Source organism: Bufo bufo, chromosome 4 (assembly GCF_905171765.1).
Source record: "Bufo bufo chromosome 4, aBufBuf1.1, whole genome shotgun sequence".
Taxonomy (NCBI): domain Eukaryota; kingdom Metazoa; phylum Chordata; class Amphibia; order Anura; family Bufonidae; genus Bufo; species Bufo bufo.
This window is the reverse complement of record NC_053392.1, coordinates 17,920,733-17,942,962: the sequence shown is the minus strand read 5'-3', so window position 1 is coordinate 17,942,962 and position 22,230 is coordinate 17,920,733. Positions and strand designations below refer to the sequence as shown.

Here is a 22,230-nt window from a genome sequence, read left to right as displayed (position 1 = left end):
AGGGCTGTGACATCACCGGGCTGGCTGGCTGCTGATTGGCTGCATGCATGGCATTATGGGTTATCCCGCCTTCCCAGAGTTCCTTGCCCCATGTCCTCACACGTGTAGCCACCATTTTAGCTGCCATTGTTAGGAAAAATTGTGTTTTGTTAACACGAAGTACGAGGAAATTCGTATTCGTTCAGAATCAAATTTTTCCTGAAATTCTGAACAAATTCGACTTCGTCAGCTTCGATTTGCTAATCTCTAGGTTCAACCTATAGTATATACAATCCAAGCAAAGAGGAAGTCAGAAGAATTATATCTGACCAACACCATCATTGCACAGTTAGGGTTCAATGATTGTCAAGAGTCCACACGGACAAAGCTATGGAACATCTACTGGTTTTACTGTTATGCCCAGGGGCGTCGTTAGGTCAAAGCATCCGGATGTTTTGTCCAGGGCCCCGAATTTTATGTTATGCTGGTAGCATTTTTGGCTATTCCAGGGCCCTTTAATATTGATTCGACCTGGGCAATCCCACAGATCATCTCCCCACCCCTTGTACATGTTCCACTGATCCTCTACTTGCGGGCTGCACGGGCATGAGTTCCGTCAGTTCGTTGCTCAATCCCGTCCTGCGGCGCTTAATCCTGCGAGACCCGGGATCACGCGCCGCAGGACAGGATTGCGCACTGAAGTGACTGAACTCATGACCGCGCAGCCCTCATGTAGCGGATCAGCGGAACAAGTACAAGGTGTGCACACATCTTCCATGACACCAGCCTGTAAGTGTAAATGTAGTTCTCCCCTCCACTATCAAGCAGCAGACAGTTATCAGGACAGAACTGTTCCTTCCCGATAATTGTACGCAGAGTTGACGAGGGACACAAAATGCACCTTTACATTATTATTATTTTTTTACAAATTTTATTTCAGCATTGAAAGATTATTCCAATTTCCAGTTAAAGAAAGTAGTCCCCTATCCACTATTGGATTGGTGAGGGTCCTATGGGTTCCCCAACCCCCCCCCCCCCCCCTCCTCAGATCACGATAATGGAGGCTCTGTATCCTGTGAAGCCCACCTGAAATGGACGGAGTGGCTGGTCAGAAATGTGCACAATTCCTCTATTCTTTTCTATCGGAGTGCCAGAGACAGCCGATTGCTGTACATAGCCATCTCCGGAACCTCCATAGAAATAAAACCTGTTATTAAAGTACGTTGGCTTGTATGTTAATTCTTATTATGCAAATTTCCACTCAGTGGGCTTGAGCCCCGGATGTTTTCAGACCCCAGCAACGCCTCTGGTTATGCCTCTGATCCTTCTGAATGAGACAGTTCTGTCAACACAAGGACAATCTTTCCACCAAGAACAAAGCTGGTCACAGACGGGATCATTTCACCAAAGTGTTTATTACTGATATTTATCACTTTTTGAATCTGGTTTATAAGAGGCTACATGTAACTACCTGATACGTTTGTGACACATCAACTTCTTTATTTACAGAGAAACCTGGAAAATGTCCCCTAGCAAACTCTCGTCTTCCATTTCTTCCTTCTGATCAGTGCGAATCGGACGATGACTGTCCTGGAAAACAAAAGTGCTGCAGGATTCGGGGCACCAGACAATGCATAGATCCCATCGAGGGTAAGTTCATTAGAAACCAAACTCAACAAGTAGATGGAGCTCATTATTAGACAGGATTTGTCACCTAGTGAAGGAATCTGACAGCTGTATGGTTACATGACCAGCTCCACCTGATCTGCCAAAATCTGCTTCCCCACAAACACATCTCAGAGGTAAATTCAGCTTCACTGGTGGCAGGCAGCCCAGCAATTATCAGGACTGTAACTGCATCACATGACTGTGAGGACTAATGCTTCTGTGTGCTCCTCTAGAAGTAATGTTTCTACTGCCATTACATACATTTCCATTAGGTACATAGATATTATACAGTACCTGTACTGATACTGAGTTACATCCTGTATTATACCCCAGAGCTGCACTCACTATTCTGCTGGTGCAGTCACTGTGTACATACATTACATTACTTATCCTGTACTGATCCTGAGTTTCATCCTGTATTATACTCCAGAGCTGCACTCACTATTCTGCTGGTGCAGTCACTGTGTACATACATTACTTATCCTGTACTGATCCTGAGTTACATCCTGTATTATACTCCAGAGCTGCACTCACTATTCTGCTGGTGCAGTCACTGTGTACATACATTACTTATCCTGTACTGATACTGAGTTACATCCTATATTATACCCCAGAGCTGCACTCACTATTCTGCTGGTGCAGTCACTGTGTACATACATTACATTACTTATCCTGTACTGATCCTGAGTTACATCCTGTATTATACTCCAGAGCTGCACTCACTATTCTGCTGCTGCAGTCACTGTGTACATACATTACATTACTTATCCTGCACTGATCCTGAGTTACATCCTGTATTATACTCCAGAGCTGCACTCACTATTCTGCTGGTACAGTCACTGTGTACATACATTACTTATCCTGTACTGATACTGAGTTACATCCTGCATTATACTCCAGAGCTGCACTCACTATTCTGCTGGTGAAGTCACGGTATACATACATTACATTACTTATCCTGTACTGATCCTGAGTTTCATCCTGTATTATACTCCAGAGCTGCACTCACTATTCTGCTGGTGCAGTCACTGTGTACATACATTATTTATCCTATACTGATCCTGAGTTTCTACCTGTATTATACTCCAGAGCTGCACTCACTATTCTGCTGGTGCAGTCACTGTGTACATACATTACATTACTTATCCTGTACTAATCCTGAGTTTCATCCTGTATTAAACTCCAGAGCTGCACTCACTATTCTGCTGGTGCAGTCAATGTATACTTACATTACATTACTTATCCTATTCTGATCCTGAGTTACATCCTGTATTATACTCCACCAGCAGAATAGTGAGTACAGCTCTGGAGTATAATACAGGATGAAACTAAGGATCAGTACAGGATAAGTAATTTAATGTATGTACACAGAGACTCCACCAGCAGAATAGTGAGTACAGCTATGGAGTCTCTGTGTACATACATTAAATTACTTATCCTGTACTGATACTTAGTTTCATCCTGTATTATACTCCAGAGCTGCACTCACTATTCTGATGGTGGAGTCACTGTGTACATACATTACATTACTTATCCTGTACTGATCCTGAGTTTCATCCTGTATTATACTCCAGAGCTGCACTCACTATTCTGCTGGTGCAGTCACTGTGTACATACATTACATTACATTACTTATCCTGTACTGATCCTGAGTTACATCCAGTATTATACTCCAGAGCTGCACTCACTATTCTGCTGGTGCAGTCACTGTGTACATACATTACATTACTTATCCTGTACTGATCCTGAGTTTCATCCTGTATTATACTCCAGAGCTGCACTCACTATTCTGCTGGTGCAGTCACTGTGTACATACATTACATTACTTATCCTGTACTGATCCTGAGTTACATCCTGTATTATACTCCAGAGCTGCACTCACTATTCTGCTGGTGCAGTCACTGTGTACATACATTACATTACTTATCCTGTACTGATCCTGAGTTACATCCTGTATTATACTCCAGAGCTGCACTCACTATTCTGCCATTTTCTGGATATCTCTCATTGATGCAGCTCTTCCAGTCTCTCAGGATATGTAGTGTCGATACTTTGTGTCTAATGTTTCTATAATTACATCTGGAAATTTAACTCAATGACCATTTCTTCTCCAGAGACCCCCGGAACATGTCCACCACCACGCCGGACCGGGTGCTCACCCTATCTGGATCCTGGATACTGTGAAGTGGACAGTGATTGTCCAGGAAAAGAGAAATGCTATGTCATGTTTAGGCCAGAGTGCATCGAAGTGTAATAAGTGATGTGCGGCCGGCTGGATGCATCTCCGTCCCTCACAGCGGAGGACACATCGCTTATCAGCCTCAGTAATTCTCTCTTCTCGCGGCTTTTCCTTCTCTAGTTGCAGATAAACCTGGAGGTGACAGCGGTGAAGACCCTCAGGGCCGGATCCGCTGCCCCAGGTGCTTAGTCTGAATACACCCCCATTAAAGGCAGATTTCTCCTCCTTCTCAGCGATCATAGTGACATTTATCAATGTAATAAAGCAGAAGATGAAAAATGAGACTGAGATGTATCATTGACCGTCCATTGTGATGCATTCAATTATTACTGGTGGCCGAGAAATGTAATTCCTGCTGATTGACCCTGACATCAGACCCTGCAGTCTAGAGCAGGGCGAGGTCCTGGTGGTCAGAGGTGAGGACTGCGCTCAACCAGACTCGTTATGACCCTTTTCAGGTCTGTTTCGGATGAGTCCACTATAACGGCACGTAACATCATTTTAGTGCACGTGTCAGCGGGAAAAAGAGGAAGGAGAAGGGTTCTCACATGACCCTGACAGGAAGTGGGGGGGGGCCTGCCCTGATTGGACCCCGGGCTGACAGACAGCATGGATGAGCCAATCAGTGCTGCCGCAGACAGGGAGGGGCCCGAACAGAGCGAGCAGAACGTCCTTCTGTGCTGGGCTGTGGATGAGGGCGGTTGGGACTTGCAGGGTCTGCCAGGAAAACTATTTTAGGGACAGTGAAAAGACACAATCAGGATTGTATTCTAGTGTCAGGGACAGAGAAGGGAATGCCGGAATTAGACAGAGGAAGGATTGTGTAGAATATGAGCAGACAGGGAAAACTGTCAGCCCAGGAGTGAGAAGAGGTCGCTGGCTGTGCCTGGCAGTGCCTTCTAGCTGCAATTACTGCCCTATAACACAGCCGCAGCTGCTGCAGAACATCAAAAGCAGCTACCTGTGAGGACATTCCTTTTTTATTTTTTTTTGACATTTTGACAGAAAAATATATATATACAGTGGATATAAAAATGTTAAAATGTCAGGTTTCTGTGCTGTAAAAAAATGAGACAAAGATGAATCATTTCAGAACTTTTTCCACCTTTAATGTGACCTATAAACTGTAAAACTCAAGGGAAAAACAAACTGAAATCTTTTAGGTGGAGGGAAGAAAAAATATAAAAATAAAATAATATGGTTGCAGAAGTGTGCAGACCCTTAAACTAATACTTTGTTGAAGCACCTTTTGATTTGATTACAGCACTCAGTCTTTTTGGGTATGAGTCTATCAGCGTGGCACATTTTGACTTGCCAAGATTTGCCCGCTCTTCTTGGCAAAAACACTCCAGATCTGTCAGATTGCGAGGGCATCTCCTGGGCACTGCCCTCTTCAGATCACCCCACAGATTGTCAATCGGATTCAGGTCTGGGCTCTGGCTGGGCCATTCAAAAACTTTAATCTTCTTCTGGTGAAGCCATTCCTTTGTTGATTTAGATGTATGCTTGTTCAGCTTTCTAGCAGAAGCCTGAAGGTTTTGTGCCAATATTGACTGGTATTTGGACCTGTTCATAATTCCCTCTAGCTTAACTAAGGCCCCAGTTCCAGCTGAAGTAAAACAGTCCCTTGGCATGATGCTGCCACCACCATGCTTCACTGTGGCTATAGTGTTCTTTTGGTGATGTGCAGTGTTGTTTTGGCGCCAAACATATCTTTTGGAATTATGGCCAAAAAGTTCAACCTTGGTTTCATCAGACCATAACACCTTTTCCAACATGCTTTTAGGAAACTTCAGATGTGTTTTTGCAAAATGTAGCCTGGCTTGGATGTTTTTCTTGGTAATAAAAGGCTTTCGTCTTGCCACTGTACCCCATAGCTCAGACATATAAAGAATACGGGAGATTGTTGTCACATGTACCACACGGCCAGGATTTGCCAGATATTACTGCAGCTCCTTTAATGTTGCTGTAGGCCTCTTGGTAGCCTCCCAGACCAGTTTTCTTCTCGTCTTTTCATCAATTGTGGAGGGATGTCCAGTTCTTGGTGATGTCACTGTTGTGCCATACTTTCTCCACTTGATGATGACTGTCTTCACTGTGTTCCATGGTAGATCTAATGCCTTGGAAATTCTTTTGTCCCCCTTCTCCTGACTGATACCTTCTAACAATGAGATCCCTCTGTTGCTTTGGAAGCTCTCTGTGGACCATGGCTTCTGCTGTGGAATGCAACTAAGAAAATTTCAGGAAAGAGCAACTAGAGCAGCTGAACTTTATTTGGGGTTAATCAGAGGCACTTTAAATGATGGCAGGTGTATGCTGACTCCTATTTAACCGGATTTTGAATGTGATTGCTTATTTCGGAACACAGCTACATCCCTCGTTATAAGAGGGTGTGCACACTTATGCAACCACATTATTTAATTTTTTTTTGTTTTCTTCCCTCCACCTAAAAGATTTCAGTTTGTGTTTCAATTGAGTTGTACAGTTTATAGGTCCCATTAAAGGTGGAGAAAGTTCTGAAATGATTTATTTTAGGCCTCATGCACATGGACGTTTTTTTTTTTGCGGTCCGCAACAACGGTTTCCGTTGATCCGTGATCCGTGTCCGTTTTTTCTTCCGTGGGTCTTCCTTGATTTTTGGAGGATCCACGGACATGAAAAATGAAAAAAAAAATCTAAGTCAAGTTTGCCTTTGAAATGATAGGAAAAAAACGGACACGTATCACGGACACGGATCACGGACGCGGATGACAATCTTGTGTGCATCCGTGATTTTTCACGGACCCATTGACTTGAATGTTGAATGCAAATTTCAAAGTTTCAGTTTCTCTACTTCTGTAATACATAGTAATACCCCCAAAAATTTACATTCCCCATATGTCTACTTCATGTTTGAATTGTTTTGGGAATGATATTTTATTTTTTGGGGATGTTATAAGGCTTAGAAGTTTAGAAGCAAATCTTGAAATTTTTCAGAAATTTACAAAAACTAAATTTTTAGGGACCAGTTCAGGTCTCAAGTCACTTTGCGAGGCTTACATAATAGAAACCACCCAAAAATGACCCCATTCTATAAACTACACCCCTCAAGGTATTCAAAACTGATTTTGCATACGTTGTTAACCCTTTAGGTGTTGCACAAGAGTTATTGTCAAATGGGGAGGAAATTTGAGAATTTCATTTTTTTGTCAAATTTTTCATTTTAACCCATTTTTTCCACTAACAAAGCAAGGGTTAACAGCCAAACAAGACTGTATCTTAATTGCCCTGACTCTGCCGTTTACAGAAACACTCAATATGTGGCCGTAAACTACTGTACGGCCACACAGCGGGGCGTAGAGTGAAAGGTGCGCCGTTTGGTTTTTGGAAGGCTGATTTTTATGGACTGGTTTATTTACACCATGTCCCATTTGAAGCCCCCTGATGCACCCCTAGAGGAGAAACTCCCTAAAAGTGACCCCATCTAAGAAACTACACCCCTCAAGGTATTCAAAACTGATTTTACATACGTAGTTAACCCTTTAGGTGTTGCACAAGAGTTATTGGCAAATGGCGATGAAATTTGAGAATTTCATTTTTTTGCCTAATTTTCAATTTTAACCCATTTTTTCCACTAACAAAGCAAGGGTTAACAGCCAAACAAGACTGGATCTTTATTGCCCTGACTCTGCCGTTTACAGAAACACTCCATATGTGGCCGTAAACTACTGTACGGCCACACAGCGAGGTGTAGAGGGAAAGGTGCGCCGTTTGGTTTTTGGAGGGCTGATTTTGCTGGACTGTTTTTTTGACACCATGTCCCATTTGAAGCCCCCCTGATGCACCCCTAGATTATAAACTCCATAAAAGTGACCCCATCTAATAAACTACACCCCTCAAGGTATTCAAAACTGATTTTACAAACTTTGTTAACCCTTTAGGTGTTGCACAAGATTTAATGAAAAATAGAGATACAATTTCTAAATTTCACTTTTTTGGCAGATTTTCCATTTTAATATTTTTTTTCCAGTTACAAAGCAAGGGTTAACAGCCAAACAAAACTCATTATTTATGGCCCTGATTCTGTAGTTTACAGAAACACCCCATATGTGGTCGTAAACAGCTGTACGGGCACACGGCAGGGCGCAGAAGGAAAGGAATGCCATACGGTTTTTGGAAGGCAGGTTTTGCTGGACTGTTTTTTTTGACACCATGTCCCATTTGAAGCCCCCCTGATGCACCCCTAGAGTAGAAACTATAAAAAAGTGACCCTATTTTAGAAACTACGGGATAGGGTGGCAGTTTTGTTGGTACTAGTTTAGGGTACATATGATTTTTGGTTGCTCTATATTACACTTTTTGTGCGGCAAGGTAACAAGAAATAGCTTTTTTGGCACCTTTTTTTTTTTTGTTATTTACAACATTCATCTGACAGGTTAGATCATGTGGTAATTTTATAGAGCAGGTTGTCACGGACGTGGCGATACCTAATATGTATACAATTTTTTTTATTTATGTAAGTTTTACACAATGATTTCATTTTTAAAACAAAGAAAATGTTTTAGTGTCTCCATGGTCTAAGAGCCATAGTTTTTTCAGTTTTTGGGCGATTATCTTAAGTAGGGTCTCATTTTTTGCGGGATGAGATGACGGTTTGATTGGCATCTATTTTGGGGTGCATATGACTTTTTGATTGCTTTCTATTACACTTTTTGTGACGTAAGATGACAAAAAATGGCTTTTTTTACAGTTTTTATTTTTATTTTTTTACGATGGTCATCTGAGGGGTTAGATCATGTGATATTTTTATAGAGCCGGTCGATACGGACGCGGCGATACCTAATATGTATACTTTTTTTTATTTATGTAAGTTTTACACAATGATTTCATTTTTGAAACAAAAAAAATCATGTTTTAGTGTTTCCATAGTCTAAGAGCCATAGTTTTTTCAGTTTTTGGGCGATTATCTTGGGTAGGGTATGATTTTTGCGGGATGAGATGACGGTTTGATTGTTACAATTTTGGCGTACATGCGACTTTTTTGATCACTTTTATTACCTTTTTTGGGAAGTAAGGTGGGCAAAATTTCAATTTCATCATAGTTTTTTATTTTTTATTTTTATGGCGTTCACTGTTCGGGGAAAGTAACATGACCGTTTTATAGATTGGGTCGTTACGGACGCGGCGATACCAAACATGTGTAGGGAATTTTATTTTTTTCATTTTTAATCAGTGATAAATGTGTTTTTGGATTTTTACTTTTTTTTCACTTTTATTCACTTTTTTTTTTACCCAGACCCACTTGGTTCTAGAAGATCCAGTGGGTCTGATGTCTGTATAATACAGTACAGTACAATATATATTGTACTGTACTGTATTTTACACTTTGTCTGAAAAGATCTATGCCTTTTAGCACAGATCTGTTCAGCACCATGGACAGCATGATGCCTGAGACGGCGTCCTGTTGCCATGGGAACCTTCCCCGTCTGCTCAGTACTGCTCAGAACTGCGCAGACGGGGAAGGGTAAGGAGGGGATCTGTCGGGGGGCTGTCTGTGGGCTCTCTCCCTCCCCATCGGGGGGCTGCAAAGGCACAGCAGCCCCCCGATAGGAGAGGGAGGGAGCTCCCTGCGCTGTTAACCTTTTCCATACAGAGGTCCGTACGGACCGCTGTATGGAAAGGGTTAAACGGCTGACATCGCATCGCAGATGTCAGCCGTTTATACCAGGGTGCCAGCAATGTGCTGGCACCCTGGTATACCCACTAGAAGCCAACGATTATACAAGGGGAGGCGGGCGGGGGATCGCGATCCCGCCTGCCGCACCGACCCCACCGCTCCCGCAACCCTCCCCCTGCACCTCCCGCCACCATAAAATCATTCGGGGGTGCAGGGGGGGTGAATAAAACGTTACTTTAGGCAAATAAAGTTTCTGATCCCCGCGGTCAGGGACCGCGGGGATCAGAAAATGCAGATATCGCAGCAAACCGCAGGTCTGAATTGACCTGCGGTTTGCCGCGATCGCCGACATGGGGGGGGTCACGGGACCCCCCCGCGCATTTAGCCTAGGTGCCTGCTCAATGATTTGAGCAGGCACCGGGTTCCAATCACCGCCGGCCGGGCGGCAGTGATTGGAACAACACATGACGTACCGGTACGTCATGTGTCCTTAAGTACCAGGACATCATGACGTACCGGTACGTCATGTGTCCTTAAGAGGTTAAAGCAGAAGGATCGAATGAAATGAGAGGGCGCGCATCAATTAAAGATGAATTTTAGACATTTAAGTCCCTGTGGCCTATGCAGAGCAGGGGTTTTTCATCGGCAAAAATGGTTTAATGTCTCCCACCAATGGAACAGACCGTTTTTAAACATTTCCGTCCCTGTCAACTTTGCACAGCAGGGGTTTATTCACGGCCAAACCATGTTCATGTCACCCACCAATTGAACAGATTTTACAAAAAATAGGTCCCTGTCACCTTATTCACGGCAAAAATGTTAAAATGTCACCCGAGAATGTAACAGATACTTTTTCACCCTGCTCCCTCTTTTGCTGTGCTGGTGCCTCTGTGCGACCACCGACTCCTCCTCCGAACTAGACATGCAACCCGCATGACCTTGACTCCATGTGGGGTCTAGTATCTCATCATCCTCCACATCATCTTCCACACACTCTTCACCCCTGCCCTCCTTGTCGGTCTGCAGACTGCAGAAAGCCGCAGCAGTTGGCACCTGTGTTTTGACAACATCCGAGACGTGCTGCGGTGGTCTTCACATGTCCTCATCCTGAAACATAAGTAGTTGGGCATCAGTGCACTCAATCTCATCCACTTCTGGGGCAGGGCTATGTGGATGGCCCTGGGAAACGCTGCCAGCAGAGTCATAAAAAAGCAGAAGAGACTGCTGCATGACTTGGGGCTCAGACTGCTTGGCTGATTTGCAAGGGGGTGAGGTGAAAGACAGATGCCTATGGGCTGCAGGTGCCAACTCTGATCTTTCAGCAGGAGACTGGGTGGGAGACACGTCCCTTTATTTGACGCTCTCCTCATTCTTTGCGTTCCCCAACCAAACTAAAAGATGGTTTATGTCAGGCGACAATGTAACCGCCTATAGTCAACAATTAAATTCACTGACAGTAAGGCAGTGACGGTGTCATAAAGAGGAAAAATTTCATGAGATCACACAACAGTGTGACAGGCGAATTTTATACAATTACTTCACGGCCATAAAAAAAATTAATTTGTCAACCAAAAATGTAACTGCAGTATTGACTGGTTGTATTTGACTGTGACAAATGCAACAAAGGCCGCAAATGTATTATCTTGCCCCAAATGGGATTTTTTAAATACCAGAATATAACAGCAGTATCTAACGCTTGTATTGGACTGTCAGAAATGCAGCAATGGACCCAAAATATATTATCTTGCCAAAAATGTTTTTTTTTTTAACCCAGAATATAATTGCAGTATTTAAAGCTTGTATTTGACTGTGACAAATGCAGCAAAGGCCCCAGATGTGGGGTCTTGCCCAAAATGGGTGTTTTTTTAATACCAGAATATAACAGCAGTATTTAACGCTTGTATTTGACTGTCAAAAATGCAACAAAGGCCGCAAATGTAGTATCTTGCCAAAAATGGGTGTTTTTTAAAACCCAGAATATAACAGCAGAATCTAAAGCTTGTATTGGACTGTCAAAAAAGCAACAAAGGCCACAAATGTATTATCTTGCCCAAAATGGGTGTGTTTTTAATACCAGAATATAACAGCAGAATCTAAAGCTTGTATTGGACTGTCAGAAATGCAACAAAGGACCCAAAATGTATTATCTTGCACAAAATGGGTGTTTTTTTAAACCCAGGATATAACTGAAGTATTTAAAGCTTGTATTTCACTGTGACAAATGCATCGAAGGCCCCAGATGTAGGGTCTTGCAAAAAATTGGTGTTTTTTTAAGCCCAGAATATAATTACAGTATTAAAAGATTTTTTTTTACTGTGACAAATGCAGGAAAGGCCCCAGATGTAGGGTCTTGCAAAAAATGGGTGTTTTTTTAAACCCAGAATATAATTGCAGCATTTAAAGCTTCTATTTCACTTTGACAAATGCAGCAAAGGCTCTTGCCAAAAATGGGTGTATTTTTGAACCCAGAATATAAAAGCAGTATCGAATGCTTGTATTTGACTGTCAGAAATGCAACAAAGACCACAAATTTATTATCTTGCTAAAAATGGGTGTTTTTTTAATACCCGAATATAACAGCAATATCTAACGCTTGTAGTGGACTGTGAGAAATGCAAGGCCCCAAATGTATTATCTTGCCCAAAATGGGTGTTTTTTAAAAAAAAACTGAATATAACAGCAGTATCTAACACTTGTATTGGACTGTCAGAAATGCAGCAAAGGACCAAAAATGAATTATCTTGCAAAAAATAAGTGTTTCTTAAAACCCAGAATATAATTGCAGTATTTAAAGCTTGTATTTCACTGTGACAAATGCAGCAAATGCCCCAGATGTAGGGTCTTGCCAAAAATTGGTGTTTTTTTTTTTAACCCAGAGAATAATTGCAGCATTTAATGCTTGTATTTCACTGTGACAAATTCAGCAATGGCCCGAGATGAAGGGTCTTGCCCAAAATGGGTGTTTTTTTAATACCAGAATATAACAGCAGTATTTAACGCTAGTATTTCACTGTGACAATTGCAGCAAAGGCCCCAGATGTAGGGTATTGCCAAAAATGGGTGTTTTTTTAAACCCATATTATAACTGCAGTATTTAAAGTTTGTATTTCGCTGACACAAATGCAACAAAGGCCGCAAATGTATTAGCTTGCCCAGAATTTGTGTTTTTTTAATACCAGAATATAACAGCAGTATGTAATGCTTGTATTGGACTGTCAGAAATGCATCAAAGGCCGCAAATGTATTATCATACAAAAAATTTGTGTTTTTTTAAACCCAGAATATAATTGCAGTATTTAAAGCTTGTATTTCACTGTGACGAATGCAGCAAAGGCCCCAGATGTAGGGTCTTGCCAAAAATGGGTGTTTTTCGAACCCAGACTATAAAAGCAGTATCTAACGCTTGTATTGGACTGTCAGAAATGCAACAAAGGCCGCAAATGTATTATCTTGCAAAAAAGCGTCTTTTTTAAATCCAGAATATAACTGCAGTATTGAAAGCTTGTATTTCACTGTGACAAATGCAGCAAAGGCCCAAGATGTAGGGTCTTGCCAAAAATTGGTGTTTTTTTAAACCCAGAATATAATTGCAGTATTGAAAGCTTGTATTTCACTGTGATAAATGCAGAAAATTCCCAAGATTTAGGGTCTTGCAAAAAATTGGTGTTTTTTTAAACCCAGAATATAATTGCAGTATCTAACGCTTGTATAGGACTGTCAGAAATGCAGCAAAGGCCGCAAATTTATTATCTTGCCAAAATTGTTTGGTTTTTTTAAGAGCAGAATATAACTGCAGTATTTAAAGCTTGTATTTCACTGTGACAAATGCAGCAAAGGCCCAAGATTTAGGATCTTGCAAAAAATTGGTGTTTTTTTAAACCCAGAATATAATTGCAGTATTTAAAGCTTGTATTTTACTGTGACAAATACAGAAAAGGCCCCAGATGTAGGGTCTTGAAAAAAATGTGTGTTTTTTTGAACCCAGAATATAAAAGCAGTATCTAACCTCTTGTATTTGACACTCACAAATGCAACAAAGGCCGCAAATGTATTATCTTGGGCAGATTGGTGACCGGACAAGCAGGTTATAAAACTTTATATTTCAGTATTTATAAGGTGGACAGGGGGGATACTTAGATGATTTTAATAGACTTTATAAGACCTGTACTGACATATATATGCCTAAATATGCTAATTGGGCCTGTCAGTGTCCCTTTAAAGTTTGTATTTGAATGTCACAAAAGCAAAAAAGGCCGCAAATGTATTATCTTGCCCAAAATGGGTGTTTTTTTATTCGAGAATATAAAAGCAGTATCTTGTAACATTTTGTTTTTATTGAAAATGTTCCATATATATCAGGCATACAAATCATTTGTATCAATATACAATTCTTTTCCAATACACATATAGAACGATGGACATAATATAGAGTACATATCATTCATAATCATGCACAGAGTACAGTAAATAAATTTGCATGTTATTGTGTATCAGGATATTATGTCTTAAAAGATTCTTTATTCATAGATCAGTAAGAACCGTAGTCTTTATTAATAATCTCAAGTTTCAAAGTTGGATTTATGATAAATATATCAATAATAATTGTAAAACCTCGGGTTACTTTCTATTAGTCACCTAGGAAGGACCGTAGTCTTTATTGACGAACTTAGAGTCTGGAAATTAAGTCATACAATACATAGCATTAATGTTCATGCATGGTATATGTAATATAGAGTTCCATATGAGTATTGTTTAACATAAACATTGTAATCATGTGTATGCCGTGTGTCCTTTAATCTATCTAACAAAGATAACTGGGGGGAGGGTAGGAGATGAACTTAGGGCGAGGGGAGTATCAGGGCTCAGGGTGTGAGCTTGACTCATCTGTATCTATGCTTAATGTCTAGAGATGATCAGAGAAAATTTAAGATAAGGTCATTTTTAATAAATGAGTTCCAAAGATCCCATGTTGTGTGATAATGATGTAACTTGTCTTCTCTCAATAGTCTCGATTTCTCAAGGTTGTGCAGCGTGTGCATTTCTTTCAGCCATTCTGGAATTGAGGGGGGTGATTTCTCTTTCCAAAGTCTAGGAATTAGAAGTTTAGCAGCATTAAGAATATGTAATGTAAGGGGATGTTTAACGTTTGAGGAATGGCAATCAAATACACTGAAGAAGAGTAGTCTTGGTGGGATTTCAGCACGTGTATTGAAAATATGTCCTAGGATATCAGAAATATTCCTCCAAAACACCTTCATGCATTTACAGGTCAACCATATGTGTGATATTTTACCACCTTCTTCCTCACATCTCCAACACAAGGGGGACACTTCCTAGGTTGAGAGGCTGACGCTTCAATCACTTACGTTCAACAGTTCATGAATGGTCGGGCATCCGGTTGTTCTCCGCGATCCAAACCGACAGGTTCAAGATGTGTTTTCGTTACCTTGTTCCCTTCGGAGGATGTTCAACTTCGGAAGTTCCAGTTTGATCAGCGCTGGTTGCGGTGCAAAGAAAGAGGAGGATCCCAGGCAGAGGAGGACTGATATACTGGGATAGGGGGAGGAGCTGTTACTATGGTTTCCACTTTGTTATATTTATTTTTTTGCTGCTATGGTAGATTCAGTAAAGAAAGTCAAATATATATTTTACTAAAGCAGTATCTAAAGCTTGTATAGGACTGTCAGAAATGCAGCAAAGGCCGCAAATATATTATCTTGCAAAAAATTGGTGTTTTTCAAACCCAGAATATAACAGCAGTATCTAACGCTTGTATTTCACTGTGACAAATGCAGGAAAGGCCCCAGATGTAGGGTCTTGCAAAAAATGGGTGTTTTTTAAACCCATATTATAATTGCAGTATTTAAAGTTTGTATTTCACTGATACAAATGCAACAAAGGCCGCAAATGTATTATCTTGCCCAAAATCAGTGTTTTTTAAATACCAGAATATAACAGCAGTATCTAACGCTTGTATAGGACTGTCAGAAATGCAGCAAAGGACCCTAAAAGTATTATCTTGCAAAAAATTTGTGTTTTTTTTTTAAATCTAGAATATAACTGCAGTATTTAAAGCTTCTATTTCACTGTGACAAATGCAGCAAAGGCCCCAGATGTAGGATCTTGCAAAAAATGGGTGTTTTTTTAAACCCAGAATATAATTGTAGTATTTAAATCTTCTATTTCGGGGGCGGAGCCTGCGCCTGTTCTGAATGGACGTCTGAAGCAGCAGCTCCGTCTGTAAAAAACGCCCTGCTAGCCTGTTTTCTTTGCCTGTTCAGTCTCAAAATGGTGAAAATCGGAGGCTCAAAACCTGGAGACACTGGGGGCAATCCTAAATTTTCAACAAATTGCGGTGATATAGAGAAATGTATCAAAAAAGCCGCATCAGCCTACGTGCACAGAGAAACTAAGATGGCGCCGTCTTAACCGCACACAGCTGCCTACAAATCAACAGAGAACCTTATCTGGAGCGCAGGGAGGCGAAGAAGATACTGACACCCTCCCGATTTCTCGCTCCTACCTCAGAGAGACTCTGACCTCCACACTGGCATCTGCACTAAAACCCCTAAGTGAAGATATAGGGGCTATTAACCACCTCAGGACCGCCGTACGCAGGATTGCGTCCTGGCGGCGGCCCTGCTATTCTGGGTGGACGCATATACTCGTCCTCTCGCGAGAGGCGAGATTTCCTGTGAACGCGCGCACACAGGCACGCACGTTCACAGGATCGGAAGGTGAGCGAGTGGATCTACAGCCTGCCAGCGGCGATCGTTCGCTGGCAGGCTGTAGATGCGATTTTTTTTAACCCCTAAAAGGTATATTAGACGCTGTTTTGATAACAGCGTCTAATATACCTGCTACCGGTCCTCTGGTGGTCCCTTTTGCTTGGATCGACCACCAGAGGACACAGGCAGCTCTGTAATAAGTAGCACCAAACACCACTACACTTCACCCCCCCTGACAATTATTAACCCCTTATTAACCCCTGATCACCCCATATTAGACTCCCTGATCACCCCCCTGTCATTGATCACCCCCCTGTCATTGATCACCCCCCTGTAAGGCTCCATTCAGATGTCCATATGTGTTTTGCGGATCCGATCCATGGATGCGCGGATCCGCAAAACACATATGGACGTCTGAATGGAGCCTTACAGGGGGGTGAACAATGACATATAGCCCATATAGACTCCCTGATCACCCCCCTGTCATTGATCACCCCCCTGTATGGCTGGCTCCATTCAGAGGTACGTATGTGTTTTGCGGATCCACGGATCCATGGATCGGATTCGCAAAACACATACAGACGTCTGAATGGAGCTCCATTCAGACGTCCGTATGTGTTTTGCGGATCCGATCCATGGATCCGTGGATCCGCAAAACACATACGGACCTCTGAATGGAGACTTACAGGAGGGTTATCAATGACAGGGGGGTGATCACCCCATATAGACTCCCTGATCACCCCCCTGTCATTGATCACCCCCCTGTCATTGATCACCCCCCTGTAAGGCTCCATTCAAACATTTTTTGGGCACAAGTTAGCGGAAATTGATATTTTTATTTTTATTTTATTTTTTTCTTACAAAGTCTCATATTCCACTAACTTGTGACAAAAAATAAAATCTCACATGAACTCACCATACCCCTCACAGAATCCAAATGCGTAAAATTTTTTAGACATTTATATTCCAGATTTCTTCTCACGCTTTAGGGCCCCTAAAATCCCAGGGCAGTATAAATACCCCACATGTAACCCCATTTTGGAAAGACGACACCTCAAGGGATTTTGTGAAGGGCATAGCGAGTTCATGTAAAACTTTATTTTTTGTCATAAGTTAGCGGAAAGGGAGACTTTGTGAGAAAAAACAAAAAAAAATCAATTTCCGCTAACTTGTGCCAAAAAAAAAAAATTCTATGAACTCGCCATGCCCCTCATTGAATACCTTGGGGTGTCTTCTTTCCAAAATGGGGTCAAATGTGGGGTATTTATACTGCCCTGGCATTTTAGGGGCCCTAAAGTGTGAGAAGAAGTCTGGGATCCAAATGTCTAAAAATGCCCTCCTAAAAGGAATTTGGGCCCCTTTTCGCATCTAGGCTGCAAAAAAGTGTCACACATCTGGTATCGCCGTACTCAGGAGAAGTTGGGCAATGTGTTTTGGGGTGTCATTTTACATATACCCATGCTGGATGAGAGAAATATCTTGGTCAAATGCCAACTTTGTATAAAAAAATGGGAAAAGTTGTCTTTTGCCGAGATATTTCTCTCACCCAGCATGGGTATATGTAAAATGACATCCCAAAACACATTGCCCAACTTCTCCTGAGTACGGCGATACCACATGTGTGACACTTTTTTGCAGCCTAGGTGGGCAAAGGGGCCCACATTCCAAAGAGCACCTTCAGGATTTCACAGGGCATTTTTTACATATTTTGATTTCAAACTACTTCTCACGCATTAGGTCCCCTAAAATGCCAGAGCAGTATAACTACCCCACAAGTGACCCCATTTTGGAAAGTAGACACCCCAAGGTATTTCGTGATGGGCATAGTGAGTTCATGGAAGTTTTTATTTTTTGTCACAAGTTAGTTGAATATGAGACTTTGTAAGTAAAAAAATAAATTAAAAAATCATCATTTTCCGCTAACTTGTGACAAAAAATAAAAAGTTCTATGAATTTACTATGCCCATGAGCGAATACCTTAGGGTGTCTACTTTCCGAAATGGGGTTATTTTTTGAGGTTTTTCTACTGTCTGGGCATTGTAGAACCTCAGGAAACATGATAGGTGCTATGAAAGTCAGAGCTGCTTCAAAAAGCGGAAATTCACATTTTTGTACCATAGTTTGTAAACGCTATAACTTTTACCCAAACCATTTTTTTTTTACCCAAACATTTTTTTTTATCAAAGACATGTAGAACAATAAATTTAGAGAAAAATGTATATATAGATGTCGTTTTTAAAAAAAAAAAAATTACAACTGAAAGTGAAAAATTTTGGTAAATTTCGATTAATAACAAAAAAAGTAAAAATGTCAGCAGCAATGAAATACCACCAAATAAAAGCTCTATTAGTGAGAAGAAAAGGAGGTAAAATTCATTTGGGTGGTAAGTTGCATGACCGAGCAATAAACGGTGAAAGTAGTGTAGTGCAGAAGTGTAAAAAGTGGCCTGGTCATTAAGGGTGTTTAAGCTAGGGGAGTTGGTTAAGCAAAATATTCGAAAAGCCAAGTATGGGGGGGCACACTCAAAAGGGAACCACAAAGCGGTAATAGTGATGATACACTTTATTGTATTAAAATATTAAGAACAAACCCCTAAAATATCCAAATAAAATACATATATCACATGTACAAATGTATGACCAATACTCAGTCTGTGCGACACACAACTGATCGTGATGAGACCGCGTAGCGGCAAAAGTTCCACTCAAGGAAATAGTGCAATGATGGGATTCTATCACCAGTCCTATAATGCACTGTCGATAAATAGATTGGCCAGCAGTAATGTGCTGCTTAAATGTAATAGTCCAATAGCCCACTTCACTGTCCAATCCACTGATATAATGTAGTCAGGGCCCAGTTCAATGTCCGACACACTTGTGGTGTAATGCCCACAATAGTGGGATAAGTTTCACTAGCACAAATTTAGCAGTGCTCAAGATTGAGCCCGGTCTTACCCGTCTTCACTGCCTCATCCGCAGCGTAGATCCAGGCGGCAGCACACCAACAGCGTCTCACGTGGTGTGCTCGGCCTGAACGTGGCGTCCCACGTGACCTGGTTGCCTAGGGGACCGGGTATGCGCTAGTATGACGTAGATATTGAGCGACTGCTTTCCACTCCGTACAAGCTGTTTAATTCGCTTCGCTCTTTATATTGCCGGCTTTCCTTTTTCTTTCGATGAATCCACGCTCACTCTAAAACCGCCAGACGCGTTTCAGGGTCCTGCGCCCCTTCCTCAGTGGCCAACTGAGTGAGCGGATCCTCACTCCTTATATATGGGATACTTCCGCCCCCACTCCTCCATATTCTTTGTGCATTTGTATTTCATGGAGTAGATTTCCCCCTTGTGGAGTGGGTTCCCACTTCTAATGCGTTACACACATATTTTAATTCATTAAACAAAATTAAAATAATAAATACATCCCTTTACAATACATTAAACATACTTTAAAAATACTTTAAACATAGATACTGGAGAAGACAGCAAGTTCCTACCTTATATCTGAATAACCGCATGAAAAACGCACTGAAAACGCATGTATGTACATTGCGTTTTTTTACTGCAACCTTCATATTAAAGAGAGAATATTCATCCGGGGGAGCTATAATGTACTTCTGAAAGACCAATGAGTAAGATAACTTAGTTAGATGGTATGGGGAGCCTTCCGGCAAGGAGGGGAGATCACAGTGTCGATAAACGGCCAGACTGCGATGTCCCATCCCCACCGGACGACCCCCCCTTTCACAGGAACCCAAACACTTCCATTTCGGCGTTAAGGCCCCTGGGAATAATTGTATCATACTCAAAGATCCTCCGGGATTCTTGTCGTGACGTGTGCAATATGATTGCCCCCTCTCCATGCCTTTTTGACTCTTTCTATCGCTACAAACTTCAAACCCGTAGGGTCGCAGTTATGTATTGTTTTAAAATGTTTGGATAGAGAGTGCGTCTCTAGGCCTTTCTTAATATTTGCCACATGTTCCGCAACTCTCTTTTTTAGCGTTCTTTTAGTCCTGCCTATATATTGCTTCCTGCATCCACATTGTAACAGATATATAACATTTGTGGAATCACAGGTCAGGCATTCTTGTATTTCTACACTAAATGCATTAACTGTAGACACTACTTTTGTGTTTTTTTGGGGGAAACTAGTGATTTTGCAATTAGCGCTTCTGCCACACTTGAAGAACCCATTCACTGCTAACCAATTTTCTTTTTTGTGGCTGTCCTTTTTCACCCTCACAGTTGGAGCTATTTTACCGGCCAGGTTACTTGCCCTTGTATAGGTTATCTTTGGTGCTTCACTTAAAAGAGGACCAACTACCTTGTCATTCAATAAGTGTCCCCAGTGTTTCCGGATGCTCCTTTCCACTATTCTGTACTGTGAATTAAATGGAAGGATAATCCTCAATGTTTCATCCCGTGCCTGGGGATCACTGGCTAAAAAGAAATCTTTTCTTTCCATTTTCTTTACTTTCTCCAGTGATCTTTCAATCACTTGGACTGGATAGTCTCTTTCTAGCAATTGTTGTTTCAAACCAGTCGCTTCTTCCTCGAATTTGGTGTCATCAGTGCAGTTCCGCCTGAGTCTACGGAACTGACTAGTTAGCACGTTGATAAGCCATCGAGGAAGATGACAACTGGCAAATCTGATAAAGCTGTTTTTAGCGACTGGTTTGAAAAAAGTATTACAGTGTAGTTGGTCTCCCTTTACCCATATCTCCAGATCTAAAAATTCCACTTTCACTTTACTCACACTGGGGCTAAACACCAAGTTCCTATCATTCACATTGATACTCTGGAGAAATAAATCCAAGGATTCAGATGTATCCTGCCAAATGAACAAAATATCGTCTATGTAGCGCCGCCATAGCACCAGATCCGTCCCCAGCCTGGGCCTGATGACCTCCTTCTCCCATTGGGCCAAAAACAAGTTGGCATAGCTGGGGGCGAATCTGGTGCCCATGGCGGTGCCGGTGCGCTGCACATAGAACTCCCGTTCAAAAGAAAAATAATTATGGGCCAATATATATCTTACTCCGCCCAATATAAACTCCAACTGTTCAGTGGAGAGACCGGCATCTCCCGACAGTTGCTCTTGCAATGATTGTATACCCTGGGTGTGGTCAATGACTGTATATAGGGATCCAACGTCCAGCGTCCCCAAGATCCATCCGTCTGTCCACTTAATTGTTTCAAGAGTTTTAATAATGTCAGTGGTGTTGTGTATATACGACGGCACCTTTTTCACATAGGGTTGAAGCCATTGTTCGATATATTTCGACAAATTGCATGATATGGATTCAATCCCTGACACTATTAGACGACCTGGAGGTGATTGTAAGTTTTTATGGATCTTGGGGATACAATATAACATCGGGATCCTCTTCTCGGTGTCCATAATGAACCTAGCTTCCTGTTCAGAAAGAAAGCCCCTCTCTAATCCCTTTCCACAGTACATCTTTAATGTTTTATAGTACTCTTCTGTTGGATCTCCTCTTAGTTTTTGATACGTATTCTCTGATCCTAGTTGCCTATAACATTCTTTCAAATAATCTCCCATATTCTGTATCCCCACCGACCCACCTTTATCGGCTGGCCTAATAGTAATATCATTAATCTCTTGTACTGATTTAATTGCCTTAATCTCCTCTTTATTCAGATTTGCATTCATCCTGCGGCTTTTGATTCCCCTCAGATCTCGTTCTACATTGTTTCTAAATGTAGCCATTTCACTACTGATCTCCTGCCTAGGAAATTTCTTTGATCTGGCTTTCAAATCAGTGTGTGGGTATTTATTTACATTCCCTTCTATGTCCGTTTCTCTATTGATAGGATTTTTTAGAAAATACTTTTTAAGACATAACCGTCTGATAAATTTCTCCACCCCAATGTATGTGGCAAATTTATCCAGAGGGTTAGACGGGGCAAATTTTAAACCTTTGTTTAATAACTGTACTT

The 22,230-nt window shown here is 41.5% G+C and overlaps 1 protein-coding gene across 3 annotated transcripts in view; it reads left to right on the top strand.

Moving 5' to 3' along the window:
* LOC120997021 (WAP four-disulfide core domain protein 5-like) overlaps positions 1–22,230 on the top strand; it is an 884,590-nt gene that overhangs the window by 27,236 nt on the left and 835,124 nt on the right. The window contains exon 3 of one of the 3 annotated variants that reach the window (XR_005778036.1): positions 3,762–3,830. The exons of the other annotated variants lie outside the window; for them this stretch is intronic. The gene's annotated coding sequence lies outside the window, so the exon portion shown is untranslated. Of the gene's footprint in view, positions 1–3,761; positions 3,831–22,230 lie in introns of those variants that run through there. 3 annotated transcript variants of the gene reach the window in all.